Source organism: Triticum aestivum, chromosome 2B, assembly GCF_018294505.1.
Source record: "Triticum aestivum cultivar Chinese Spring chromosome 2B, IWGSC CS RefSeq v2.1, whole genome shotgun sequence".
Classification (NCBI taxonomy): Eukaryota; Viridiplantae; Streptophyta; class Magnoliopsida; order Poales; family Poaceae; genus Triticum; species Triticum aestivum.
Window position 1 is genome coordinate 715,258,798 of NC_057798.1, and position 24,501 is coordinate 715,283,298.

The 24,501-nt window shown below is 45.4% G+C and overlaps 1 pseudogene; it reads right to left on the reverse strand.

Annotated features, from left to right (window-relative positions):
• Window positions 1–12,412: 12,412 nt before the first annotated feature.
• LOC123042251 (G-type lectin S-receptor-like serine/threonine-protein kinase At1g11330) lies at window positions 12,413–15,980 on the reverse strand (annotated as a pseudogene).
• Between the last annotated feature and the right edge of the window lie 8,521 nt (window positions 15,981–24,501).

Sequence of the window (24,501 nt, forward strand, 5' to 3'; positions counted from 1 at the left end):
CACATATGACGGGTTAAAGTCGCCGGCTTTGTTGGGGGAAATGCGTTTGCCCTTTTGAGCGTCAACCCCCTTCACTTTTTCCTTCTTCTCCTTAGAAGCACCCTCTCCCTCTTTTACAAAAGTTTGCTTGAGAGGAGGAGGACATTTGGTCTTGTCATTCTTCTTCTTCTTGCTCTTGGACTTGGGTGCAAATCCAATTCCTTCCTTGGCCACAACTTCCTTTTGATTGCTCAAGAGGTCGTTGAGGTTCTTCTCACCTTGAATGCATGAAACAAGGCCTTTCTCAAGTTGATCCTTCAACTTGGCATTCTCCTCCACAAGATGCACATGCTCACAACACGGGTTAGTAGCACATGCATTATCAATTAATACAATATGAGGAAAGGTGTCCTTTTCCTTGGTTAGTAACTTGGAGTTGAGCATGAGACTCTTTGAGGTTAGCGTGAGCACCCTTCAAGACCTTGTGAGCCTTGTCAAGTATCTCAAACTCCTCTTTGAGTCTAGCATGATCAACCCAAGTTTAGCCTTCTCGGAAGTTAGCACACGAGACACGACAAGAGCATGATCAAGATCTTTCTTTAACTTAGCATGGTCATCGTTGTGTGACTCCTCAAAAGTCAAACGATGCACACGCTCTTCCTCAAGAGCATTAGAGAGATCCGATATCTCATCAGCATAGTCACGACTATGACCTTCCATCTTAGAGATGGTTTCTTCGTGAGCCTCGATCATGTCATTGGCCTCACCAAGTTGTTCCAAGAGAGCAACAAAATGCTTCTTGGACTTGCCCTTGAGCTTACTCATAAAAGACTCAAACTCATTCACTTCTTCATTAGACCCATCATGTTCATCAATGCAATCCTCCATGGAGGGATTAGTAATGATGGTGGTTTTAATGTTGGGGGTTACCTTGTTTGAAGCTTTAGCCATGAGGCATTTGGCGGTGATGTTTTCGTTGGGTGAATCAAAGAGAGACACCCGGGGAGTGGTAGCAATGGCAACGGATGCCATGGCCATTGCTTCTTCATTTTCATCATCATCGTCATCCTCTTGGTATTCTTCTTGAACCACCAACCCACGAGTGGGAGTCTTCTTGGCGAAGTTGTTCTTGTTGGGGAAGGACTTGGCTTTGTCTTTTTGGATGAACTTGCCACCATTGTCTTCCCGCTTCTCGTAAGGACAATCCGCAATGAAATGGCTCACATTGCCACAGTTGAAGCAAGTTCTAACTCGTTGCTTGCCCTTGACACCACTTGAGTTGTTCTTGTTGAAGTTGGGTCTTGAATTCTTCTTGCTCCAAAATTGTCTTGAAGCAAGGGCCATGTGCTCATGGTAATCAAATTTAGTGTCTTCGGGGTTGCTTTCCTCATCTTCCACTTCTTCCTCTTCTTCCACAATAACCTTGGCCTTCAAAGCAAGGTTGGGCTTCTTTGCCCTTTGAGAACGGAGCACCGCATTGTCGGCGGTCTTGTCCAAGATGCTCATTGCAACGAACTCATCCAACACTTCACTTGAGGTCATGGAGTGGAAGTCCGGTCTTTGACGAATGATGGAGGACATGGCCTTGTTGTAGGGCATCATGGCCTTGAGGAACTTTCGCTTGATCCAATTGTCATCCGTGTCCTTGCTTCCATGATCTCGGAGTGCGACCGCGAGTTTGGTCACTCTTCGAAAGAGCTCACGAGGTTCTTCATCTTGTTTCATTGCAAACTCATCGGCTTCATCTTGCACCACTTCATAGTTGGAGCGTTGAATGCTAGCACTTCCTCGATAGAGACACTCGACACATTTCCATGCTTCTTTAGCCATGACATGAGGTCGAAGATGAGGAAGATCTTCGGGAAGGATAGCATCTTGGATGATGAAGAGAGCACTCTCATTGAATTGATTGTCCACGTCTTCTCGAGGGGTGAAGTTGCTTGGGTCATGAGGATAAAAACCTTCTTCAATGATTCTCCAAAGGTTAGTGTTCACATGTTTTAAATGACGCTTGAAACGATAAACCCAAGAGTCAAAATCTTCATGCTTCTCATATTTAGGAGGAGGACCGGCATGATTTAAATGAGTGGAGGGAATCGGTCCTCTATAGATAGGAGGTTCCACATGGGCAAAGATGCCGGTGCCATTTCTACCACTAGTAGAAGGACTCTTTTCATTGTTAGCTTCCCCCTTGTCGGAGGTAGCATCCGTCACCTTGTTAGTAGGATCACCCACTTTCATCGGCGAGGTAGATAGTTTAAGTCCTTCTAGAAATTCAGTAAACATGCTTTTAACCTCGGCCGTCATGGAGGTTTTCAATGTGTCTAAAGCCACATTGAATTCCTCACGTGAGACCGAGGTTCCCCCTTCGGCCGAAGACGAGATGGGATTCACACCGGAGTGTTCCTCCGCACCGTCGTTGGTGTCAACCATACTCTTCGAACGGCAAAGTCCTTAATAAAGAGACGAGGCTCTGATACCAATTGAAAGAATCGATATGGTTGACTAGAGGGGGGGGGTGAATAGGCAACTAACAATTTTTAAGCTTTTCTTTACCAAATTAAACTTTGCAACAAAATAGGTTGTCTAGATGTGCAACTAAGTGAGCAACCTATATGATGCAATGACAACTAGCACATAAGCAAGCAATGGATGTAACACAAGTAGGCTTGCAAAAGTAAAGGCACGAATTAACCAAGAGTGGAGCCGGTGGAGACGAGGATGTGTTACCGAAGTTCCTTCCTTTTAAGGGGAAGTACGTCTCCGTTAGAGCGGTGTGGAGGCACAATGCTCCCCAAGAAGCCACTAGGGCCACCGTATTCTCCTCACGCCCTCACACAATGCGAGATGCCGTGATTCCACTAATGGTGCCCTTGAAGGCGGCGACCGAACCTTTACAAACAAGGTTGGGGCAATCTCCACAACAATTGGAGGCTCCCAACAACACCATGAAGCTTCACCACAATGGAGTATGGCTTCGAGGTGACCTCAACCGTCTAGGGTGCTCAAACACCCAAGAGTAACAAGATCCGCTATGGATAAGTGGGGGGAATCAAATATCCTATGGTGGAAGTGTAGATCGGGCCCTTGTCACCCAATCCCGAGAAAATCAACAAGTTTGATTGGCTAGGGAGAGAGATCGAGCGAAAATGGAGCTTGGATCAACAATGGAGCTTAGAGATGGAAGAGATAGTCAACTAGAGGTAGAAGACACCCCTTATATAGGCGAGGGAAAAAACCAACCGTTATCCACATGTTCAGCCCGCGACACGTGGTACTACCGCTCCAGGGGCGCGGTACTACCGCGAGGCCGCGCGGTACTACCGTGGCAAATCACGGTACTTCCGCGACCGCAGCAGAGGCCGGGACTTACCTGACTAGGGGGCAGTACTACCGCTCCTCCTAGCGGTACTACCGCTCCTCCTAGCGGTACTACCGCAAGGCAGGAAAGTCATTGCCTGGGAAGGGCGCGGTTGAATTAAATTACATCCCTGCCTACTTCCGTTGAACATGAGGTAGTACAAAAATCCGACGCGGTACTATCGCTCGCGAGGCGCGGTACTACCGTTGCGGGCGCGGATGTAAAAAATTACATCCACACCTACTACCGTGACGCTGCGGTACTAGGTAGGAGGGCCACGGTACTATGACTCCTGGGAGCGGTACTACTGTGGGTCCCAGCGGTACTACCGCGCTGGATGCGCGGTACTACCGTGGGTGGCACGGATGTAAAAAATTACATCCGCCCCTACTACCGTACCGAAGTGGCACTAGGCCTGGGAGCCGCGGTACTACGGCTCAGGAGGAGCGGTACTACCGTGACCCACAGCGGTACTACCGCTGGTACTTGCGGTACTACCGCAAGTACATCAGTAGTCGTCAGATTTCAGCACAACCAAGATAACGAAGAGAAGCTCCAAAGTGCAGGGAAAGGTAGGACAAGTGTACGTGTTGATTCCACCCAAACCTTTCCGACGTGGACCCCCTTTTAATAGTACGGCTCTCCTACGACTCAAATCCACCAAAGAGAAATGTAGAACAACGCCGACTTCAATAGTCTCCGAGGGGCACCGAATCGTCTCGTGCCTAGTGATGAAGTATCTGAGAAACTCAAGGCACACGGTTAGTCCGCAAAAGCATTGTCATCAATCACCAAAACACCTAAGGGATAAACATGCCCTTACAGTCGGGGATATACGCCGCGGTGTAACCCGACCATAAGGTATAACCCGGCCGGACTTGGCGACTCACTAATGACCTGCCCTGACTGGACAACACACTAAGTGACCCGCCCGATCTGACGACTTATGGGTGACCTGGCAAGCGGATCAGAGGAGCGACAAGAGCCGGGGGCCCAGGAGGCTCAAGGCCCATGAGGCCGGCTTACGTTATGATAGGCCGGCTTAAGAGGAAAGGCGTAAGGGGTATCTCCCTTACAAGGAATCAAGACCCGGACTTGTATCCGGCTTGTAGTACAAGATAGGCTAGTCCTACTAGGACTCCACATGTAACCCGCCCCTCTAACTTATATAAAGAGGGGCAGGGCTCCCCAAAGAGGGACGGGCAACAAGAAACAATATCTAGGGCTAGACACAAAGGGGAGCCGGCTTACGGCGACTCTTCTCTTGAGCATAATGAGACCTAGCCACAAACAGCATGTAGGGTTGTTACCGGATGATGTTTCCCGGGGCCCGAAGCTGTCTAAATCCTTGTCTTGCGTGTTGCGTCTCTCGTCCCGATCAACCCCTTTCAAGCTACCACATAGATGTGTTGGCCTCGCGACTAAGTCATTTCATGAGGACATATGACGTGACAATTCCACGACAGTTGGCGCCCATCGTGGGGCCGGCACACGGTGGTGTTGAGTTCTTGAAGGGATCTTTTTTTAGGGTTCGAGGAGTTCACAATTTTTCGGGTGAAGCAAGAGCCGGCGTGAAGAGGATCTACGCCGTCAATGAGCAGTCAGATCGGCGTGTACGAGATTGAAATTGTTTTAGGGTTACATATTGTACGGCCGCCAGATGCGCCGTGGTAATCCGCCGAGTCCGAGACTGACTCAGAGTATTGCATTGTTTAATTGCCGTTCTCTAGTGCACGTGAAGCAGATTAGATCCATGGCAGGCAAAATACGCGGACTTGTTTTAAAGTCCCGAGGATTAGGCTGATCGATGGAAGTCGCAGCTGGGGCACGCGACCTCCGCGTCAAATCCGTCTGAAAGAAAAAGGAAAAAGTGATATGCCAGGCCAGCACATCGCTACGTACATACACAAGCTCCTAGGAGAACTTATTCGTGGACTAGTATTGTTTTACGAATCCTTACTAAGGCTTTGTTCAGTTACACCTCCTCACAAGGGGATTGGGGTGGATTGGAGGAGGTTTTGACTTGTAGAGGGTGTAATCCCTGCCAATCCCTGCCAAACCCCTCCATTTTCCCTGTCAACCGAACATGCCCTAAAGCAAGTCTGTGCACAAGGAGGTGCTTTGTCAGTCAAACCCAGTGGTCAAAATCAACTGCCGCTGTTTACATCACAGCAAGCCGGCCGCGATTGACATGAAGACAGATTACTGAACCAATTATTATTGTACTAGTGTGGGGGGAAAATATCTGGTGATACCGGAGCTAAAATGCTCCCATGATACGAAGTGATCTTGTCCGTTGGATCTCACATCCAACGGTCAACATCTGGGGATGCGGATCAGGACGCGATTCTAGGCTTCCAAAAGGACTCTTTTGAGAATGTTCTGGGGCTCCTGGGCTCACCGTTCGATGTAAAATCCCATGGCCAAGATCACATCGTATCATGGGAGCATTTTCGCTCCTGTATCACCTGATATGCACTCCTAGTGTGGGCTATACAAGGAACAAGGTGTTTTGGTGCTTTCTGCTCGTTGCATGTTCGATTAGGAGTCGAGGAACTAGCAATAATGTGACAGGGCTGAAGCATGGAAGGTTCATGCATTGAGCATACACAAGGATGAACAGGATACGGAGTTGAAAAGGAAGAAGAAGGAAAACACAAAGCCATCACGACCCGGAAACGGACCGGGCCGCAGGCTCCGCCGTTCGCCTTGCGTCCGAGTCACCTGAGCTGCCGTTGCCGCCTTGCGGATGTTCTTCTGCCGTGGCCACGGCCGCGCATCGCCGGGCGCCCGTCCGAGTCGCATGTTACCCTGTCTCTGCTGCCACGACGCGCTCCACTTCTGTACACCGGCCCGCAGCCATACCGAAGCTGCTCCGGCCTCATCTCCGACTCCAAATCACCTCTAAGTCGCCGGTATGCCCGCCGGTTCGCAGCTGGGTCCGCCCGTGTGCTTTTTCCGTAATCCATGCGTCGGCTCGCACCGCGCCTCGGTTTCCACCGTTGACGCACCCCGGCCGTGAGCCGCTGTCGACGCACCGACCGTAAGCTGGCATCAGTGTACGCGTACATTGGAAAAATCATCGGGACCCGCACTAAGCATCATCCAACATCAGTGTACGCGTTTGTCTGATAAAAATGTCAGGACAGTTGCCGCACCTTGGGCTACCAGTTGCCATCTCCACGACTGTGCATTGAGCCGCCGACGCCTTTACCGGTTTCCGCTTTTGAACCGCCCGTCGTGATTTAAGCCTGAGCTGCACATGTCATGTGACGAGCCGCCGGGGCTGCGTTGATTCGCCTCTACTGGTCTATCTGAGCCGTTTTCCGTTGCATTGAATGGATCATCGGCCATCCGAACAAATCAGGTGATATCCATCTAAAATTATTTTATTATATTGTTTTTTGTTAAAAAAACAATCACTTTGGTATGTACACCTTTATGTGCAGGACAATGATTCATCATAAAGGTGGTGTAATGCCATATTCATGGAGTGTGCGGTAGCATAATCATGCAACGACATCGACGACCGCTTACTGCTCAACAGGTGGGTGCAAGCCGCCGCCCCTGCGGTCCGATCTACATCAACGCGCCAGCCGATTCACACGTCTGTGCCAACTTACAATGTGACGGGCGACTTACCCATCCACCCCCGTGGCCGACTCGGCGTCCGAGTGGCTTACTGCTCCTGCGATTGACTCGCCCGACCGCACCGGCTTACGACGCCACGGTCGGTTCACCCGTGATTAATTTCAGCTTCACCGCGGTGATCATTAACTCCGTGGTGGATAACTACTGGCCTGACGCATTAGGTGATATCCATCCAAGTTTGTTTTTATTATCACATGTTATTTTTGTCAAAGAACAAGTTTATCTTTGCCTTGGTCTGTAATATTGTTTATGCAGGGCAGATTATTTATGATAAAAATTGATATTATACCACGGAGGTGGAGACACGCCAACATCTTTTGGCGCAGGGAGGACAACTTGCTCGTCCGCACCGGCTTACAACACCGCGGCCGACTCATCTGTCCGCTCCCGTGGCCGACTCACTCGTCATTGATTTCAACTTTACCGCAGTGATCATCAACTCTGCGACGGATTAATTCCGGCTCAACACATCAGGTGAAATCCATCTAGTATATTTTATATTATATATTGCTTTCTTTAAAAGAGTAATTACTCTGGCTTGCAAGTTCTCCAGTGCAGGACAAGTTATGTCACTAAGATGTTGAATGACTCATACCGGTTTATATCACGGTCAAATATGGAGAGTCTCAAGCCAACTCCTCGAGTAGTCTTAAAACTCGGGGGCTACAGTGACATGACTCGGGAACTCCGGGTCATGGGAGGGGATGATAACCCGGTTCCGGAGGACACTACCATACAGATGAAAATTCCGGTTTAAAATCCGGTTCAAGAGACATCTCTCTCCTGCAAAGCTTTGAAGCTTCCAAAACCGGTTCAAACATCCGGATCAAGGTAAATTTGTCCCTTACAAAGCTTTGAGGATCTCAATATCCGGTTTAAGAAATTCCGGTTCCAAACATGGGTATCCTACTTTACGGCTTATCTTATTATGGTCACTTGGGGGCTTCCTGCTCATCGGGCATAGCCATCAGTACCCTCTTGATCGGTGCAATGCCAAAATTTATACGGTCATTTGGGGGCTTCCTATTCAAACATAGGTCGTATTCGAACCAAAGAGAACATAGCTGTCGATACCCACTTGATTAGCAAACTGCTGAACCTACTTGGGGGCTTCTTGATCGTATCCGAATCATAGCTCAACCCCTTTGGGAATCGACGTGGATCGTATTCGAATCAGCATCGTTAAACAACTCTTATGGTCACTTGGGGGCTTCCTGTTCAAACATAGGTCGTATTCGAACCAAAGAGAACATAGATGTCGATACCCACTTGATCGGCATCGCCAAAGCCACTGGGGGCTATATGATCGTATTCGAATCTTAGCTTAACCCCTTTGGAACGGTTTACTGATCGTATCCGAATCAGAAGCCTCAAAAAGTTTTATTCTATCTCTGGTAAAGTTTATTGCAGCCACAATTACTTAACTTGAGACCTTTTGGGGATTATATCTCACATGTATATAAGTGTTTTATGATTAACCCGGCTTGACTTTTGACTATAAGTCGCCAGCTTATGACAACCATCATTTATATGGAAGCATTGGCTTCTAAGGATTGGATTATTACCCTTATTACACAGGTCATGTAAACCGGCAGTACGAATTCAATATCACAGTGGTCATTTGGGGGTTTTCCTGTTCAAACATAGGTCCTATTCGAACCAAAGAGAACATAGCTGTCGATACCCACTTTGATCGGCAACGCCAACGCCACTGGGGGCTATATGATTGTATTTGAATCTTAGCTTAACCCCTTTGGAACGGTTTGCTGATCGTACTCGAATCCGAAGCCTCAAATTTTTTATCTGTTTTTATACAATCGCAAGTATTTGAGTTGTTACAAATATCATATGTGTCGGATCTTACAGAGTTGAGTTATTAACTTCAGTGTCCGGGTCACATAAACTGGTGGTATCGTTCAAAGGATCATAGGGATCTTGTGATCTACTTGTGTGCAGGATAAGACTATATTTGGGTGGTTACCCGCCCTGGCTTTTGACATTAAGTCGCCAGGGCATATGTTGTTTAAACTCTGTGCAGGATTTACAGAGCTATGGCTTACATAAATGATTAAGGTTCAAGCTCATTACCAAACTTGATGCTTCAAAATAATTATCTGTTCTGGATCTTTCTCAAAGGCTATAAGCCGCCGGGTTATAAAAATTCCGGCTTACAATGAGGGTGAATTAAATCGTCGTTGGCGAAGAGCCGCCCGGTATTTAAACTCCGGGTTTACTTATCAACCAATGAGGTATTCAAATTTTTAAATAGCCAAAACTGGCTGGATTTTCATGATGATATTGAATGACTGAGGTTTTCATACCGGGTTACATTATTCAAATCTTGAATAGCCAATATGGCTGGATTTCTATTGTAATTATCAATAACCAGTATTATTGAGGTTTTCAAAGTCGCTTTAGCACAATGGCTATTATTTTATCAAATGATATGATTTATTCTACAATGGAAGGAATAGTCCCGAGTCGTTGCAGGCTTACGACCCAGCACTTGGGGGCTACATTATTCAAATTGAGGTTATATCAAATATGCAAGTCTCATGTCGCTGCAAGCATGCACCATGACACTTGGGGGCTAATGCAAAGTCATTGTTTGCTCACCTTATTGAAGACCCGACTCATCACATCGTAATGAGCCGGCCCTTGGGGGCTACACATTGCTGTTCAAGTTTACATGATAATATTTACAAAGTCCCTGCTCATTATTGCATAATGACCTGGCCCTTGGGGGCTACACTGGTTAAAGTTTTATGAGCATAAGGCAATTACAAGTCCCAGGTTGTTGCAAGCATGACAACCCGGCAATTGGGGGCTACAGGTAATATGGATATAAGGGAGAAATATCTTCCAATTTTCAGTTCTGAGCAAACCAGATTGACCCAGCATCACCAATCATTATGACCCGATGTCTGCGACAATCATAACCCGGTGTCATCTATAATCATGAACCGGCATTGGCAACAATCATGAACCGGCGTTGGAAACAATCATGACGAGGAATTATCAGTTTTTACAACCGGGAGATTTTGAAAATTATAACTCGGCAAGGTCTATACCTTTAAGCTGGTTGAAATCAGATGAGTATGTCAAGACCTATAATTTTAAGCTGGCGCTTTGGAAGCCGACTCAGATGGATTATTTGTTCACAATATTTCTTCTACAAGCAAATTGATTGTGAAGCTGGTCTATTGACCTGGATTTTCTAGAAGAAGGAAATGACAAGGACTTAAGGATGTTCAGGTGCCGGTTTACAAGAATTCTTAACCCGGAGCACAACCTATCAATTTTGTTCTTGTGTTTATTTTTGCAGCATAAGTTTACCATGGATAAATCCAAGCTAAACTTGGGGGCTAATGTCAGGGATATACCCCGCGGTGTAACCCTGCCATAAGGTATAACCCGGCCGGACTTGGCGACTCACTAATGACCCGCCCTAACTGGACAACACACTAAGTGACCCGCCCGATCTGACGACTTATGTGTGACCTGGCAAGCGGATCAGATGAGCGACAAGACCCGGGGGCCCAGGAGGTCGGCTTACATTATGATAGGCCGGCTTAAGAGGAAAGGCGTAAGGGGTATCTCCCTTACAAGGAATCAAGACCCGGACTTGTATCCGGCTTGTAGTACAAGATAGGCTAGTCCTACTAGGACTCCACATGTAACCCGCCCCTCTAACTTATATAAAGAGGGGCAGGGCTCCCCAAAGAGGGACGGGCAACAAGAAACAATATCTAGGGCTAGACACAAAGGGGAGCCGGCTTACGGCGACTCTTCTCTTGAGCATAATGAGAGCCACAAACAGCATGTAGGGTTGTTACCGGATGATGTTTCCCGGGGCCCGAAGCTGTCTAAATCCTTGTCTTGCGTGTTGCGTCTCTCGTCCCGATCAACCCCTTTCAAGCTACCACATAGATGCGTTGGCCTCGCGACTAAGTCCTTTCACGAGGACATCTGACGTGACAATTCCACGACACTATATATATAGCATCCGCATGAGTCTGAGAAGGCTATATATATAGCATCCGCATCACCAGGACACTCGAAATTGTAATTAGTAGGCAGTTACAAGTTAATAGAACAGATGCTGCGAGTAGAAGAATTGAATCAATAATCAGTTTTATCATACAATCAAGTTTGAATATGTATTCCTATAGCCCTATAGCAGCATATACAGATGGACAAATATTCTTATCTACGGATCTATTCAATTCCGGAATTCGACCCGCTATTAATGTGGGTATTTCTGCTTCCAGAGTTGGATCCGCGGCTCAAATTAAAGCCATGAAACAAGTAGCTGGCAAATCCAAATTGAAACTAGCTCAATTCGCAGAGTTACAAGCCTTTGCACAATTCGCCTCTGCTCTCGATAAAACAAGTCAGAATCAATTGGCAAGGGGTCGACAATCAAGAGAATTGCTTAAGCAATCCCACCCAGTGGAAAAGCAGATAGCTACTGTTTTTTCAGAATATAAAACATTTTTTTACAGTATGGGAATTTGGCCCAATTGTCCCTCCAATTTGAAGTGATCATGCCACCACTGATACCAGTAGGGAAGACTAGCTAAAGGCAACCAGAGACAAATTTCCCAAGCCAACGTACGCCAAGTCCAGTTCTGATATCGAACTCGTTGTCGTCCCGGCCGTATTCTCCGATGGCCTAGGCCGGCCAGGCCGCCATAGAAACTCACCACACTGGATTCGTCCGGCCACTGCCGGCTTCACCAACACGGCAGCCGAGCATGACCTGACGAAGACCTCCACTCAAGCCCTTATCTCCTTCTCTGACCGCAGCAGCTCTCCAAGGCCTCCAACTTCCCAGAAAGCCATCCTTAAACGGACCTCCCAGCGGGTGCCGACACCGTGCGGGCTTTGCCAGGCAACGACGCCCTGGCAGCGGCTAGAAGGGAAGGCGGCTCGAGGCAGATAGGTTTTCACAATCGCCATTGCCCTTTTCTCACGAAGCATTTGTACACGTACCCTCTTAGGCAATAGAGATTATCAATTGATAAAAAAAATTATTACGACCCGCACAGCTAGCTTTTTTAGAAAGCACAATTAGTTTCGACACCAGGATTCAACACAATCATTGAACCTGAATACCTGATCAACTATATTCTACAAAGTTGTGATAATTGTGACCTCATTTCCCTCCCTTTTGACACGTCTGACAAAATGGTCATGGATCCCAGCAGTTGATCTCAAGCAGCAAGAACACGCCCACCACAATAAGATTTATAAGCCAATGGATCAAAGATAGCATCAATACTAATTTGAAACTAACCATCAGACGAGGGCGTCAAAGCGGGAGAGGATTCTCCACCTGCAGCTGACCACTGAAACCCACTTGGCAGTCAATCATAATCTGCTTCCCTTTGATGTTCCAGGGCACTCAGGTTACCGCATCTAGCGCCCTGCTAGCGTCGTCAGGCTTGCATTGTTGACAGAGTTCTCCCTTGCTTCTTCTGCAGCATGTTTCCTCCCGACGGAATATAACGGCTGCTCTGGTGTTGTGAGTGGCATGGCCTCGTTGTCCAGCATAGACACGACTAACGACATTAGTGGCCTGGCACTTGGGCAGTCTTGGACACACAGAAGGCCAATATGGATGCACAGAGACACTTGATGCAGTGAGCAGCTCTCCGGAAGCACTGTGTCTAGGAAATCCTCGGATTTTCCTTCTTTCAGGAAGTTCCATGCCTGGAACAAGGTCGAGCATTCATAAACATATTTACTATGTTGTACTCGAGCTATACAAATTAGAAGCATTTGGCAACACTTACATAATCTATAAGGTTTGGAAAATCCATTATAAGGTGATGCGGCGAGCTGATCTTTAACCCACTTACAATCTCCAGAAGCAAGACACCGTAGCTATACGCATCAGACTTGACAGAAAAAATGCCTTCCATCGCATATTCAGGCGACATGTAACCGCTGTTTGAATCGTTTCACAAGCAAGTGGACAAAAACTGATGAGTTGAAGCTCATAAATAGTTTTTTAAACATGGTTATTCTAGAGTGCAGGAGTTACTACTCACTATGTCCCGACAACATGCCTAGTATTCGCTTGTTGCTGGTTATCACCAAAAATCCTTGCCATTCCAAAATCCGATATTTTGGGTCTCATCTCCACATCCAATAAGATGTTGCTTGCTTTGAGATCTCTGTGGATTATCTCATTCTTGAATCATGGTGGAGGTACATAAGTCCTCTAGCTACCCCTTTGATTATGCTAAACCTTGTTGGCCAATCAAGCATAGGCCTTTTAGCATCATCTGCATGCCGGAACAGAGTATGTGAAGCCATGTTAGTCTTAACATCAGGCATGCTCCTATTCTAAATGCAAGAATCATTGTACATGATTAATTCATACAAAACAGGAAGTAGTCTAAGCTTTTGTTGGGTAAGTATTCATAAATAAGAAGCTTCTCAGCTCCGTGAATACAGTAACCAAGAAGTCTAACTAAGTTTCTGTGCTGCACTTTTGAGATGAGAACTACTTCATTTCTCAAATGCTCCATTCCTTGGTCAGAATACTTGGTAAGCCTTTTAACAGCAACTTCCTTGCCACCTTCCAGTGTCCCCTACGTGGTGGAATTATTCAGATTAATCCGCAGAAATGAAAAAGTGCATCTCACTACTGTAATTGTCAAAGTGGAATTATGTTACCTTGTATACTATGCCAAAGCCTCCTTTTCCAAGCACATTGGAGTCAGAGAAACCACCTGTAGCAGGGAAGATGTCTTTGAAGCTGATCCACAGATATTCTGAATTCTCATCATATAGTTCATCGGAATTGCTCAGTTGTTTTGGCATCACAAAATTCATGGGTCCCTTGGTATGGTACTTGCCTGCCAGGAATTAATCAGTTATGTTAAGCACTAATGCATTAACATGGCATGCACTTGGATACATAAACGAATCTTCTTCAACCTCTCGACTTGCGTATCCAGACAAGACAAATGCACACAAGTATCAGCAGACTTGCCATGACTGGGAGTGCAATCTTGAGTGCACCTGTCATCTTACTGACTGCAAAAGACAACAGATAGAATACTTACTATACAAAAAGTAGATTGGAGCACTGTGTACATCCAGGCGAAATATTGATTTAGGTGGAAGGAGAGGGGAGAGAAAGACCAAAAACATATATTTAGATATATACTGCATGAGAAGGGCAACTGGGCAACTATTGTATTTTCTCACAAAACATGGAGTAAGGTACAACAAAAAGGAAGTGCTGGGAAGCAAGTTTGTGTCTACTGTAACCGCAGTCACCAAAGACGCTAGCATATAGGCTCATGAGCATGTAAATGTTTACCAGGTGAAATGGTAAAATTGAATAAACACTGACGAAGACGATGCCAAATGACAGGATTATAAAGAAGCAGAATCTGAAAACATGATTTCTTTTGATGGGTAGGGAGAACACAGCTGGTAGTATTGAACATACGTATGCAAGAACATAATATATTAGTCTAGGTCCTATAATCTTCATCCAATATCAAAGCTCATTATGCGTCTTCAAACTGTAACAGGAGAGCACAAATGCGGAAGAATGTTTCAATGGAACATAGCTCTAACTGCCACATGCTTTATTTGTAGTAGCCACCTTAGTAAACTTAGTGGTACAAATTTTATCAGCCGCATATGTAATCCTGTGTTAATAGGCAATCCATCACACAGTATAAGCAATAAGGTGGGAAATGAGCAAATACCAGATGAGCTGGGAATCCGGAGGTACAGATTCTCCCCAAGACCATCACCACGCTTCTTCATGTCAACAAGCTCACCCATCCAGACTAAGCACCTCGACTGGTCTACAGTCATGCCGAGACTACTCAGGTCAGCGTAAGCGTATGCAGTGCATGAGCAGTTACGACTGCATTCTGCTGCGCATTGGTCGAAGCTTCTATTCCTGACGTACAAGAACTTGTCAGGCAGCTTCATGTTACGCAAGGTAATGAAACTATCTCCTCGACCACAATGCACCTCCTTCTTTCTCTGACATCCTAGGGAAAAGTTAAGACCATCAGTTTCAAATCCATCGAGGCACTTGCATGTCGCAACTGTCTGTGTGTCATCACAATAGCCGAACGGGCCACATGAGGCGTAGGGATCACAGTTAGGACCTGGGCGCTCAAAAAATACTTCCCAAGATAATGAGTAGTTGTTCCACGCCAGGAATTTCATCATGCCCGTGTGGTGCAGCATCATGCGGAAGCTTGGTGAGCCGCCGGAGACGGTCAATGTCAAGTAGAACTCACCCCCTCTATTGACAGTCGTTTGGGACACTATGGACCTGATTTTCTCTCATACGTGCCAAAGACCAATACACCATCCAACGCAGCTCTTCGCCAGTATGGCGTCGTCCTATTCCAGACGATGAGCTGGAGGCTCAAGTCCCCACCCAAGGAGTAGTCACTTGTGGATGGGTCATCAGGGCCCCTCCAGGCGACCAGGTGCATGGAGAGGTTGGTGTTGTTGCTCAGTGGTAAACTCATATTTGGGAGGATGGTGTTGGTTGGGTGATGGAAGCTCTGCCATATATCTTCGCCATTTGGCAACCTGATGACCAGGTTCCCGGTGTCCAGCAGTATAGCATCAGTTTTGATGTCTCTGGTGGTGATGTTGTTCATCGTTGTCCAAAAAGTGTGGCCTTTGGAGTCCGATAAGACAAGGTCAGAGCCGGTGGTCAGAACCAACTTACCTGAAGAGCTGCCGGTGATCGGATTGTCGCGGTTAGCGACCCACACATATGTCCGGACAGGGATGTTGTGGTACCATATGCTGACATATGAGTTTTCGGTTGAGTTTGCCAGGGAGAAAAGAAACCAAGAGCAAAGATGCCACCATCTGAGATGAGCATGTCGCCGTTGGAGAGTGGCTTTGCCGGTGTAAGGCGGTCATCGGAGTTGCAGAACCAAATCAATAACAGGAGGATGAAAACGGGGAGGAGGTTCATGCCCATCAGGCCTTCTTCTGCATATGGTTATGAAGAGCAGAGCAAGTAGATAGATACTATGAAGATGCTTGGAGGGTTCAAATACACGAGGTAGAAAGCCAAAACAGAGGCCATAATTATGGTATTCCTGATGTGGCTTGTCACATTGGCACGAGTTTTATATCCAATTATTTGCCACACAAAAGTCCAGCCTGGATTTGACAGGAAAGGCAAATGTGTACACAAGACCACAAGGTGTAAGAGATGATTATTCTTGGCTGGTGGTCTCTGCGAGGAATTCAAGATCAAGCAATTTAGAAATATCTCAGAGGCTACATTCCTGGCTGTGTTGCCTGTCGTCATGAGGAAATATGTGCCATGGTGTTCCGGGGACTTGGACTTGCACGGCAACAGGACAAAATGACTACCGGAAATATTCAGATTTCAGCATCCAGCATCCTTGCCGTTCCATCAGAACAAGCAAAGGTTCACATGTACACCGACAGATAATACTACTGTACTATACTGGAGTACACAACAAAACGTAACTAGATACTACATTCGTATTTAGACAAACCTAAGACAAGAATTTTGGGACGGAGGGAGTATATACTAAAAATGAGTTACCATCAGGTGGAGCTCCGTCGGGGTAGCTCGCAGCGACGCGCCGGTTGGGGGTTGACTTGGTTATCTACCTTGGATCTCTGTCTGCGTTTCGCGCTATGGGTTGGTGGGTGTGGGCATTCGGGGCTTTCAGCCCGTCATGTTTCTCTTTGTTACCCAGCCCAAACTACATAAACAAGAGAGGTATGTATGTAGCGAGGCAAAGAGGCCGCGTCTCTAAATGGGCAGGCCCAGCGAGGCCGCGCACCTTTTCTTTATTCCTTTCCCTTCTGGGGATTTTGTTTTTCAAGAACACGCAAGAGAATTGCGTGTTTTATATACTACTAGTACAAATGCCCGTGCGTTGCAACGGGCGTGGAATCTTACAAAACCTGCTCCATATGTCGTTAGGTACAATTTCCCTTTTTCTTGAGTTGGAATCGCTGTGATTTATTAACCAGTCTCCATTGATTCTGAGTGTGATAACACATGCTGGCAAGACATGGAACCATGTTTTACCAAGCTTATTTTTATTACAACTAAAACATGGGCAACTTTGTTCTTGAACGACGCACCCAGCAAACCTTGGACTCCATGAAGTCCTGAATTTCTTTGTCATATACGCACCATTTCTTATATTCAGTCCTATTAAACGTCGGTACTAATGTTACATTGTTGCTTCTCAGTTGAATTTTGGTCATTCAGAAGCCACCATGGCATTCTTCGCCTAATTGAAGACTTCATGGAATAGTGTCTGATTCAGTTTTCTTTTTTTTTTCATTTCAGAAAACATGATTTTGTTTAATAAAAATAAATGCTTTATTAAAAAATAGTGACTGTTTTTTTAAACATTTTTAAATGCACTTTTTAAATGGAACAACTTTTGGGAATTTTGACCAGTTTTTAAAAAGTGTGAATATATAAAACTATTTTTACTATGTTGAGTTTTTTTGATATATAAGTTTGTTCATTGGTGGGGAGTCGTTATTCTTGTATATTTCATTATTTGGGCTTGGCCCAAAGAAAGCTCTTGACATGGACATTTCACGTACACAGATAACACTTTGGTGATTCTCAAAAAAAAGATAACACTTTGGTATTAAAAAAATGAGTGTCTATTACAATCGACTGAAATTAAATTGGCCTTTAATCAAATACTTGTAGAGGAAACTCCTGAACACAAACATACTATAATTCATCATTCGCATCAACCTGCTGTACAATGATCAACACATTATGAACTAATCACATACTAAATATTTCATCGTCATGAAGCTTTAAATACAGTTTTTTTTACTGAAATTTACAGTCAACTCACTATGATAAACAGTAACTTTAAAAGTGTATCGAGCTTTGATGAATTTTACAGTGTTCGTTTTACTAAAATTCCAGTCAGTAACAACCAGATCACAACAAAGATACTGGAACTTCCGTAAAAATAAGGAGCAACAACCAGTAACAATGTGTGCTTTATGATCAGATAAGAACGAGAAAGAGGATGGAGGAAGAAGGGGACAGAATAGCTACACAATCAGGAAACTACAGTCACACCAAGAAGACAAACTGCAGGTCCGTACTCTCGCAATCTCCTCCAAATAGTTCTTCCAGTACAAGAAGATCAACACCTAAGAGCATCAGCAAAACATGTCTAGAACACCAATAGTTCAGAAAAATGTAGCACTGTAAATTAAGGTAACTGTATACTGTAAAATCTATACCAGGTCACTGTAAAATACAACAATCACAACCTTTATGGTACTGCTGTAAGTTACAGAAGTTATAGGATTGTAAATCTTCGAACAGGGTAGTGTAAATTCAAGCAGGAGGTCACTGTAAATTCAAACAATCAAAAAAATTATAGTACTGTAAATTATAGAAGCTACAGGACACTAAATCCATCATCAGGTTAGTCATCAATTAACTATAATTTACTACGACAACAAAAACAAGTAGACTTCTTTGAGTACTACAGTACAGTGAAATCCATCATAGCAATTCAAAAAATTCTAGTAGCTACAGGGCAGTTATTCGATCGTCGTGTATTGTAAATTCATCATGAAGAAACGGTAAAGTAAACACAAACTTTTAGGAGGCACTCTAAACTAGACAGTATTACCTGTTAATCAGAAACAAAGCAAAATAAATTTCTAAAGGATGAACAAAATGAATTTCTTCACTGACTTCACTCAACATACATAAACAAACAAATCGGAAAAATATATCACTTCACTTGCATGACTTCACCCAACAAACATAGACAAACAAGTCAAAAAAATATAGGGGACAATGAGGTGCTTCACTTGCATGACTTCACCAACATACATGGAAAAACTCTGAACCACAACCCTTAAATATGATTCTTCTACTACATGTAGGGGCTTGACTCCACCCAACATACAAAGATAGAAGGTCAGCATGTGCATCATTCAAGGCGGCCAAATATTGCAAAGGACATGGAATTTATATACACTGAAGATGAACCTTCTCTCAATGTAAGTAAAAAAGCAACTATTTCTTCACAAGGATACAATTTTGTAAGTAGCAAAACACACTTTTATTTGAGTGAAACAATATTGAAAGTACTAAAAATATAAAGGGTCATTATTGAAGGAAAACATATATTCCTATGCGAATTTCTTGATGAAAAATTTGTAACACAACACCCTTGCTTTACTACCGGCCGCTGACTCCGCCAACCCAAACATCTTACTCCTGCTAGCAACGTCACTGGACATGGTGAGGGTGAAAACTCTGTCACATGCTCAAGGGTTATATGATTGGCATTGCTAGTTGAAGGTTATCTACATGGCTTAAAATCATTATTCTAACCTGAAACAGCAAGATAAACATACCTATATAGGCCTTGGAGAGACTACGGATTGTTGCCAGTGTTTGATGAAGCTTCAGATTAAATTACTATGTATTATATGCTTAATTTTATTAGTGCATGCTTGATTTTCTTACAATCAAGGGAAAATGTAGTAATATAATCTGAAGCTTCATGAAACAGCAGGAGTACTACAAAGCTGAAGGTCCCCTGCCTGTAGAATCTAATGTACAATAAGCAATGCCTTTTTTTACCTCCTCTTGTACAGAAAATCGTTCCCCAGATTGTACCACCATAGTCAAGAAGCTAGAGTATTTCGCTCTGAAGGACCAAGGTGATTCGATGCACGATCGTCATGCCAATCACCCCTAAGTAATGCTGTTGTGGTGTGTCCGGTATCAGGTTATCTGTTGCAAGAGGTTGCAAGTCCACCGAAACAGTGGAAGAACTAGTATCTTGGTCCGTCTTAGAATCACCCAACTGAGACAGACGGGCTGACACTGGCCCACACACCAGTTCTCTCCACTCTCTACCACTTCAAGGGCAATTTGGAATTTATCAGCAATTTCAGAAGCACCAAAACTACCAGAATATGAACTCTATGGTACGAGTAAAGCAGAGCTGGCGAATCATGTTTTAGCCCCTTTCTCCAAACTTCAACTCCTAACTGATAGTGACTCGATGCTTGAAATGTAGAATAACAATTTTCAGTCATTATTAGATAAGTTAAGAAGATTGGAGGGCCTCTGTATTTGAGAAATGCGCAAAGCCGTAGTAGCTAGTACAAGATTTACAAAGTATCAATGGGAACACATAGGTTCATAGAATTGTATGAATGTGAAGACATATCGAACTAAAAAACAATTACGAGCAACAGATTCATACTTCGAGCCAAGACAAATAGATTTTTTAAGTGATTGTTTAGTAATTTGAGAAATGACAAGCAATGAGCATGTGAATATCAAGACTACCTCCTAGATTTGATTGTCAGTGTACTCTCCTAGAGGGTCAAGGTTGTTTCTCACAGTTCAATCGAACATTGATGATGGCCAATCTAGAAATCAGATCGTACAACCCAATGGTGCCAATGTCGATGATGTCTACTATTATCTAACCGATAGTAGGACACATGATACAGAAAAGGGCATGCATGAGAGTTGATTTACCACTACATATTCTACCAAAAATACCTGTCTGCATACCTTGGAGTATATCTCACGTGCATCATTATTAAAAAGTTAATGACATGAGCTACTTAGTAATATTCTGTTGTTGATCTGGCAAATCACTGAATCAAATAGTTCATTTGCCCATGAGCTTAGATTACTGGCAATTTACTCACAAGGGGAAAAAGGTGCAGCTTCTTTAGAACATGCCAACACAAAAATGTAAATATGTAACAGAAGTGGGCGAGAGGGAAAATGGATGATGGTATTTACATGGAGGTTATGGAGCTGAATTTCTCCCTCTGATGGCCAGTTATTAGATAACCAATCTTCAGACATTGAAAGAGAGGCCTCTGTTATGCTTCTTGTTGGGAAGATTTGCCCTGAAGTAAGAAGGCAGTGAGATTAAAAGTTGGGAACACAACTTGGCACAAGGCTTAATCCATGTTTTGAAATCATTCATCTATCTCTTAAAAAACATCACTTTCTCTATAGACAATGTAAACTAAAACTGATGACAATTATTTTCAGCAGACCAAGAAAGAATAATGGTTTGCCAAGAAATACTAATGAAACTAACAATTACCATTGTACATTCTAGCATATTAGGAATTTCATTTCATTTACCATGTAGTACAAAACCTAAGTATTGTCTAGAAACATATACGTAAAATAAATATAGTGGAAAGGACCACAATGACATACCTGCAGGAGAGCCACAACTTGAGCAGCAAATTGCAAAAGAACTTAGTTTGCTTGAGGAAATATCACATGTTAAAATCTCCATGGTTCCCTAGATGCATAAACATCATCACCCTGCAGGCAAACATGACTTGCCAAAGCGGATCAGTCTACAACATCCAAACTTACCAATAAATTGAGGAAATGTGAAAACATCAACGCTGTTACGGCAAGCACGACAACCACTTTAGAAATTTGAGCTTTAGTCATGTCGCTGCATATTTGGAACATCATAATGTTATTCCTACTGAGCCTTGCGTCAGGCATTTGAATAATTACAACTAAAATGATATGTGACCTTCTATATTCCTTTTGTAAATGTAATATTGTAACGAATTCTATATCTGGCTAAATTGACTACCTAATGTCCATGCTTATATAGCACAGAAAGTGAAGATTAATGTCCATGCTTATACATCCCACCTTTCCCCATACAAGGATGTACACCATTATTTTGTTTCTGAAAATATTGTTGACAGTGTATACACACAACCTCAAATTCTCAGCTGGGAAAAAACAAACCTAATCATCACTGAACTATTGTGCTTCTTTTGCATCACATCTCCATGAAGAATCTGCCACCGTGGTGGATGGGGAACTCCCATGGGGTGCTACATCTGCATCTGCAGCGGAGGATAGGAAGAGAAGGTGAGGTGTAGAGGTGGCAGATCTCGGCCAAGAAAGAAGGAGGGACGAACTTGGGGCCGCCGGAGATGTGCCGGCGAAGCCTTGGCCAAAACCCTAGCCACGGGGGTGGGGTTGCGAGCGGGCGGTAGAGGCCGGAAGCGGAGAATCTGTCCGGAGGGGAGGGAGGCGCGGACCGTGGGGAGGTCGGAAGTGTGCTGCGCGTCGCTGGAGCTCACCGGAAGTGGCCGGCATGGGTGGTGGCGGCGGCGAGGACTTCGTGGGCGAGAGGGAGAGGAGGCGGCCCATGTGTGTGGTCGTGTCTGTTTTTTTTCTTTGCAAATCTGATCGGACGGTGGGTTGAATCGCACAAACTACAGGGACTCTTTTGCAAGAACGAAACGTTTTCTTTGATAGTCACTTAAAAACGGACTGCGGGTTGATTTCTCAGAAATGGGGGGACTTTTTTTGCAAAAAGCCTAACGACGGACGACCAGAAGCAATCGCTGCTTTATTATTAATACTAGCACAAATGCCCGTGCGTTGCAACGGAAAACATTGTTAACCGTCTATGTGTCCATTTATTTCCGTTTGTCTTGCCCTACTGTCCTTCTTCTCCCCCCTCCCTCAAAATCCCTATTAACATTAATTCATATTTAAACTTTCCTAAAAAATATGATAGTCAGAAGATAAAGAGTTTACAATGCATGGAGCTCTTTTATTGACACGTGGCAGCCCGCAGTAGGAGCACACACCCCACGCCAACATGGCCACTTCTCTGGATATCATCATCGGGCCTCGTTGGGGATCAGGATTAGGGCACGCAGAGCGGCGATAGAGATGGTAAAACAGATCCCCCCTCCCCCCCAGCTGGCGTGCGGCAGAAAACAAGACGCGAGCAAGATGCACTGTTGTCACATTTCCTCTACTCTTCATCCCTCCCTATCTCACCAACAACGTCAATGACATCCAGAGTTGAGGATATGTTAATTGTTAGCAAGTCACGTGAGCTGCAAATATCTTCTCCCTTCAGAAATATTTATTTCCATATTCATTCATTTTTAATTATTGTATATGATGATGTAGCAGGCATGAACATTAAACTATGACAATAATGCGGACCAACCTGTGGTTGGATGGTTAGAGGGACAATGGTACCCTGAGCCCACCAGGGTTCAAGTTCTGGACTCGCATTATTCTTGAATTTATTTCAGAATTTCCGGTGATGCGTTTCAGTGGGAGGAGACGTTTCCGTCGACGACGAGCCACCTAAATCTCAAGATAATATGCCGGCTCAGTCTTTCGGATGTGCTCATAGGGATAGGATGAGCGTGTGTGCATCATAGTAATAATTGTATGCGTGTATGTATGAGCGCTTGCGTCTACTGCGTTAAAAAAGCTATGACAATAACAACAAATAACAACAAGTAATTATATCGGTGCTCATTTAGAAAAAAAATGCAATGGATGCTAGGCTGCTAGCACGCGTAGCAACATCCAGCAGCTTCTCGGCACTCATCAGTGCAGCCATTAAAAAAAGCAATCCACACCAAGAATCCCCACCGAGAGCTACCCATTGTGTGGACGTTATCCACGTTGCCATTCCTCCCAGCGGCGCTGCTATCCTTCCTCTTATCCATCCATCCGGCCGTCCATGAGCTCCTCCCATGGAGCTGCACGAGCGCCCGAGCCTCCCCGTGCCGCCTGCGTCGGCGAGCACCAGCAGCAAGCCGCGCCGCCACCTGCCTCTGCTCCCTTCTCCTTTTTCCTCCTCCTTCCTCTTTCTTCTCTCTCTCTTAACCCCCTCTTTCTTCTCGTTGCTACAGGACCACGAGCTGCCATGGATGTTGCATCGAGCTCAAGTCCAACAGTCCAACCCTAGGAGCCGCGCCCTCCTCAACCCTGTCCAGATCCAGGCCGTCCCTGTCGGATCCATGTCGCCCCGCCGCAAGTCCCTGGAGAGTTGCCGCCGCACTTTCTTCTTCCAACGCGAGGGAGCAGCGCTCAAGCGCAGCGACGACCGCTCGCCAGGATGCGTTGACCCGCAAGCCCCCCGCTCGCCTGGACACTCTGCTCGTCGCGTTAACCGCACTGGTTCGCGCGTGGCACGCATCACACCTAGCCACTGCACGCCCGCTCGCCTGCACGTTGCGCCGAGGGCCCAGCCCCAGTTGCTCATCCGCATCGAGACCGAAGGAGACGAACGCTTGCCTCCTGTTCATCTACGCATCCACGACCGAGGACGAAGCCGTAAGCTCGCTCCAACCTCCCCGCCCCTGATCTCACACCTCTCCGCGGCTGGGCTGTTCGTGGCAGTGGGGCGGCGGCTGGGCTGTGTTTTAAGGGGGGCCACGCCGAGATCCAGCCTCCTGCCTCTCGCGCCTCAAACAAGCTTCGCTCCGGTGTCCGTCGAGTGCACGCCGTGCTCCAGCCGGTGCCCCGCCTCGGCGCGGACGCCCGCCGCAGCGCCGGCGGCGCGTGCCCGGCGGTGGAGAACGGCATGATAAGCGGCGAGATGCGCGGTGGTGAGCCAGTCCAATAAGAGATAGGGTCATGGGCATAATTTTTAACAAATGCAGGGGTGTTT